Here is a 6,526-nt window from a genome sequence, read left to right as displayed (position 1 = left end):
TTTCTAAGTACGTGACGCTTGGACGGTATTTATTTATTTAACAATCGTACGTTATTATAATTGCCCGGAACTCTTTAGAAAATGCTTCTGCATGTTGAGAACTATACGAAAAGTATAATTTTTAAGCCAGCACTCCGAAATAGCGGCCAGCGTCTCACACCTTTCTGTCTAAGTACGTGACGCTCGGACAGTATTTATTTATTTAACAATTGTACGTTATTATAATTGCCCGGAACTCTTTAGAAAATGCTTCTTCATGTTGAGAACTATACGAAAAGTATAATTTTTAAGCCAGAATTCCGAGTTGTTTGTTTGTAGTTTAGCTCGATCTGTTATTACATTAATAATTACTTTTTATTTATGTTTAAATAATTTTTTTGCTTTAATTTGACAGACTTCTTTATAGAACTCTTGTAGAACTATAAATCTTTCAAAATCTTGCATCGGCGGACATCGGAACTTATTTAAGACAAAGTGAGACGCGGCGTGAACCTGGCGTCTCACTTTGTCCGAACCGATTTTTTCGTTTTAATGAGCAGAACTATTTGTTTAATTTATCAGGAACTCTAGAACTATTCGAAAGGAAGTCAGAACTCTCAATAATTTGTGAGTTTCCGCGAAATGAGACGCCAACTTCACACACACCTCTGTGATTGCATTATGCGTTTCCACATTATAAGCATTATAAGCAATTCTAACTGTATTATTCATATGTAGGTGTAAAAAAAAACAGAATGATGCGAACAATAAATGCAAATGGCATTAACGCAATTGGTCAAAACATCGTAAAGTTTTCGTGCTCCAACGCTCTATTTAACGAATATGTATTAACGTCATCATTATAAGCCACTAATATAATAGAACTAGTTTAATATTTTTTGAATGACGATATTAGGGGTTAGAGAAATAAACAATAAATGCGAGCAGTATTAACGTAAATAGTGGTGGCGATTTGTCGATTCGCCATGTGTGGAATTCCACACATGAAAAATTCTGATGTGTGGAGTTCCCCACACACACCACACAAAAGTCGCCGCCCTTGCATGAATGTACATGCGTACGTATGAATGTACGTACATATGAATGTACGTACGTATGAATGTACGTACGTATAAATGTGTGTACGTATGTATGTATGTATGTATGTATGTATGTACGCAGAGACAACGACTTGTCGATTCGTCATGTAGGGAATTTCACACATGAAAAATTCTGATGTGTGGAGTTCTTCACACACACCACACAAAAGTCGCCGCTCTTGAACATAAACATCTAAAATATTAAAAAGTTCCCTCATCTTTATTAACGAAAATATATTAAATGTATCTTTATAAACAACTTATTCCAACAAAATAAGGTATGGAAAAAACAATGTTTTTGAATGACATCAATAATCGATATCGGTAACAAAGAAATAAGCAAAAAATACAAATGGCGCGTTATTTGGGAGTATCGAAGTCTTTTTCATGTCGAGATACTATTTCTATTGAGAAGCGTGACTTTGAGTTTCAAAATGACGCTGTCAAACGATGCCGATCTCATTTGTCACTGAACGCCGCCGATCTTAAAATGCTACTCTTATTAGAAACGCTGCCATCTGCATTGTACGACACCGCCGCCTCTATGACGCCGATTTCCTCTGTCGGACGTCAGGCTCTCTCTCTCTCTCTCTCTCTCTCTCTCTCTCTCTCTCTCTCTCTCTCTCGATGTGAAGACGTGTGTCACATCGCTCCGTCAAAATAGTGAGTTTTCATGCGTAAATAGTGGGAAAAGACGTAAAATAAATATTTCGAGTTATGTCGCCGTAGATCGAGGATGGATATGAAAGTTATCTAGCCGGGATACGGCGATCTGTGGATGTGAGCAGTGAATTTATTATTTGAGACATTGAAGTCTCACAAGACAGTAGACATTATACGTGGACACAATAGTGCTGACGTGTGAAAGTGGGTCACAGGTGACTGATCGCTTACGCTGATACTAGCGGTTTTGGCCGGTAATTATCAGCATGGACGACGAATATGCAGAGTATCGATGCTCGGCATGTAGGAAGGCAATTAAGAGCAGAGTCGTTAAATGTAAAAATTGCCCAAAGCTTTTTTACCATCCAGGATGTGTAAATAAGCATAAAATTATCGACAGAAATCAAGAGTACGTGCCGTGTAAAGGCCCATTTGAGGAATTTTTAACTGATAGTGAGAAAGCTCCGGCACCGGCAGGGAGAGATAGGACATCATCTACAGGATCTACAGGATCTACAGGAGTGTTCACAACATCGAGCAGTGGAAATAAAGGGTCAAGCATTGATATAAAAATAGACTGGATTATAAGAACTGTGAAAGAAATAAAAGATGAAGCGATGCGTAAAAATGAAATTAAAATAATGATTAAAGAAGTAATTCAAGAAGAATTAGGAAGTGTTAAACAAGAGATGGAAAACTTGAAGAAAATAATACAGGGAAATAATACAGGGAATAGAGTATGGATCGAAGGGAGGAACGCAAAGAAGCTACTGTGAAGCGGTTAAAGAAAAGAAGAAAGAGAGTCTTATAATTGTTAAACCGAAATTGCAACAGGAAAGTGAAGACACGAAAAAAGTGATAAAAGAGAAGGTAGATATAAAGAATATGGCAATGGGAGTAACAAAATTAAAAAAAGGAAGCAAAGGAGTAGTAATCATGGGATGTGAAACTGGAGAGGAGGTAAAAAAGTTGAAAGAGACAGTTCAAGCTAAACTGGGAGAGAATTACAAAGTGACGGAGTCTAAATCGAAACCAAAAATAAAAATTATTAATATAAATTTAGAAGAAATGAACTTAGATGATAATGAGCTTATAAATACGATAAAGAAGCAGAATAAAATAGATACAGTAAATATGCGAATTGTGAAGAGAATGGTCAAAGTAAAGAATAACGATCAAAGAAGAGGAAATGAAGAAGGATCAATAATAATGGAAGTAGATGAAGAGACACACGAGATGATATTGCAGAAAACAAAACTAAATGTAGGATGGAAGAAGTGTCCTGCATTTAATCACATCAGTGTCAAAAGATGTTTTAAGTGCTGGGAATATTTTCATATTGCCGAAAATTGTAAGAGAGAAGAAACATGCTGCAAATGCGCGGGGAATCATAACTCGCGTGTCTGTACAGCGACAGAGAAGAAATGTGTGAACTGTATGTTCAAAAATCGAACATACAATTTGAAGATAAATGATGATCATGAAGCTATCAACCGAGAATGTCCGACTTTTAAGAGGGCGTTACAGGAAGAGAAGAGGAGAGCAGGCTGGGAGGAGAAGTAGCAACTACAGAAGAAAAAAGAAATTATACTGTATACAAATGCGCAGAGTTTGATAGCGCATAAGGATGAGATTCAACATCAGATTATGAAGAAAATAAATCCTGCGTTCTTAGCATTATCGGAGACCAGATTGACCGAGGATATTGAAGACAGTGAAGTGAACATTTCTGGTTATAATATGATTAGATGTAATGCTGAGAATAGAAATACAGGAGGCGTTGTTCTATATGTAAGGAATGATATTATTTACGAGACGGTGTTAGTACAAAAATTAGAATCGAATTGTTAGTGTGTCGCGGTAGAAGTGAAAGATAAATTATATAAAGGAGTGATAATGGTAATATATCACTCACCAAGCGCATCGCACGGGGATTTCATGAGATTTTTCGAGGATACAGTAGAGGAGTTAGTAATAAAGGGTGAATGCATGGTAATAGGAGATTTTAATATAGATCTTATGACGGACTCATTTTATGCGAAGAAATTGCAAACGGCAATGTTAAGCTTGGGTATGAAACAGTATGTTAACGAACCGACGAGAATCACGAAAGATAGTCAAACAATTATAGATCTAATCTTCGCTAATAGTAATAAAAGAGTGTAAGTAATTCATGAACCCAAAATTACGGACCACGCGTGGCTGGAAGTTGAGTTGAGTGTGAATAAAATTGAAAGTAAATATAGAGAATTTAGCGCTAGGAATTACAAAGAGTTTGATGAAGGTGAATTTGTTATGTTAGTAAAAAATAAATTACAGGAAAGCCAGGGATGGCAGTGTGTATGTATGGGTGTGAGTGAGAGAGCAGAAAAATTTGTCAATAGTATAGTAAATGCGTTAGATGTAATGGCACCGAAGAGGAAAATTAGAATTCCGAAAGTATGGGAAGGGAAAAAATGGTTCTCAGATGTAATAAGAGAGGCTGCGGATAAAAGGGATGAGGCATTTAGGCAAGCAGTGTACGCCGAGACAGAACAAAGCTGGTTGCAATTTAAAGTTAATAGGAATGCAGTAGTAAAACTAATCAGGACAAAAAGAAAGAATATTATGAAAATATGATAGATTTTAATAAGGAAAATCCTGCGACTATGTGGAAAACTTTAAAAGAAATTATTAGAGGCGAGCCAGTATGTGCAAAAGATATAGATTTTAAAATATTAGATAACATAGATTATAATACAATAGGGTGCAATATAGCGGATAAATTTAACTTATATTATATACAGAGTATTAATAGTATAATAAAATCTATAATAGAGGATCAGTCTACAGGCGCAGATAAAAGAATTATCTATGCTATAGAAAATATGGAAACTATGGAAAATTTTTAGGGAATCACGGTAGAGCATTTAGAGAAAATTATTAAAGGACTGCCAAATAAGAAAGGCACGGAAGAGAATAACTAGTAATATATTAAAAGCAACGTTTTGCGTAATAAAAGAGGAATTTGTTGATATAATAAATAACTCCTTGAGAGATGGTTGCTGTCCAGAAAGTTGGAAAACGTCTACAATAATACCGATTCCAAAAGTAGATAAAGCCAAGAAGGCGAGTGAATTTATGTGCCTATTAATGTGTTACCTATATTTGAGAAAGTGTTAGAATTGGTAGTAAAAGAGCAAATTGAAAGGTATTTGAAAAATAATAGTATTATAATTGAACATCAATCGGGCTTTAGAAAACACTATTCATGTGAAACAGCGATTCAGACTATTGTTGACGAATGGAAACTGATAGTCAGTGAAAGGAGAATGATAGGGGTAATTTTCATGGATCTGAAGCGAGCGTTTGAAACGATAGATAGGGAAAGATTATTAGGGAAATTATATCAATATGGAATCAGAGGAAAAGTCCTTGAATGGTTAAACTCATATCTAAAGAATAGAACACAGCAGGTGCGATTTAATAATAAATGATCGAAATTAATGGCAACGGAATATGGAGTTCCACAGGGATCTGTATTGGGACCTTTGTTATTTATACTTTATATAAACGATATAATCAAAGTCTATCCAGAAGAATGTAAGATAAAAATGTTTGCGGATGATACTTTAATATATGTGGAGGGAGAAAGTAGCACAGAATTAGAAAGAAAAATGAATACGGTGTTTGTTATAGTAGAAAAGTGGATGAATATAAATAAATTAAAAATAAATGCAGGGAAAACGAAATACATGATAGTTAGAAGTATAAGAAAAGAGCTAAGAGGTAATATTATGTTGAAATGCTTGGATGGAACTGAGATAGAGCGTGTGGAAACGATGAAGTATCTAGGTATAATTATTGACGATAGACTTCGATTCAACGACCACTGTGATTATATGCTAAAGAAGATAGGGAAAAAAACGAGTTTTCTCAATAGAATAGGTAGTTCCATATCGGCTTACACCAGATGCACGGTATATAAGACAATCATAGCTCCTCATTTTGAGTATTGTGCGACGTTGTTGATTGACATGGGTGAAACGCAGTTAAGCAAATTGCAAAAAGCGCAAAACCGAGCTATGAGAGTCATACTGCAGTGTAATAAATATACCAAGGTGGAACATATGCTGCAAACGCTGCAGTTTATGTCCATAAGACAGAGGCTATATTATAATGTGTGTACGTTTATCTTTAAGGTTGTGAATAACATGCTACCGGAACAATTAAAAGATCAATTAGAGCTAGTGGGGAGTAAAAATGATAGACAAACGCGACAAACCGGAGATATTATAATAAGATTTCGTAGAACAAGGAGTGCACAAAAAAGTATGTTCTACGAAGGAGTAAAAATGTACAACGCGTTGCCAGCCACAATGAAAAGATGTGAAAAACTAGAAATGTTTAAGTGAATGCTAAAAGAGCATATATTAAGTATAATTTAAGTGTGTATCATGTATTTGCAAAATAGCTGAGAAAGCTAAATAAAGTCTAATCAATCAATCTCTCTCTCTCTCTCTCTCTCTCTCTCTCTCTCTCTCTCTCTCTCTGAGAGAGAGAAAGAGAGTGTGTGTGTGTGTGTGTGTGTGTGTGTGTGTGTGTGTGTGTGTGTGTGTGTGTGTGTATTGCCCGTGCATAATTCTCTCTTGTATTTTTTGCTTATTTATTTTACGATCTAATGATCCCCATTGCGCGTTCGAGATCGATTCCTCCGATTCGTTTCTAATCGGGACTCACCGTCGCGATCAAGGGCGATCTCGTCGAGAGGCGTCTCTTCGTCGATCTCGACAGCGGCTCGTCGT

At 35.8% G+C, this 6,526-nt stretch overlaps 1 pseudogene; it reads left to right on the top strand.

The window, feature by feature from the left end:
• Nucleotides 1–1,660: 1,660 nt before the first annotated feature.
• Nucleotides 1,661–6,223, top strand: LOC148936906 (uncharacterized; annotated as a pseudogene).
• The last annotated feature ends 303 nt before the right edge of the window (nucleotides 6,224–6,526 follow it).

This window comes from Pogonomyrmex barbatus, unplaced genomic scaffold, assembly GCF_055798465.1.
Source record: "Pogonomyrmex barbatus isolate J1 unplaced genomic scaffold, ASM5579846v1 scaffold19, whole genome shotgun sequence".
NCBI lineage: Eukaryota > Metazoa > Arthropoda > Insecta > Hymenoptera > Formicidae > Pogonomyrmex > Pogonomyrmex barbatus.
This window is presented reverse-complemented; position numbering and strand designations above follow the sequence as displayed.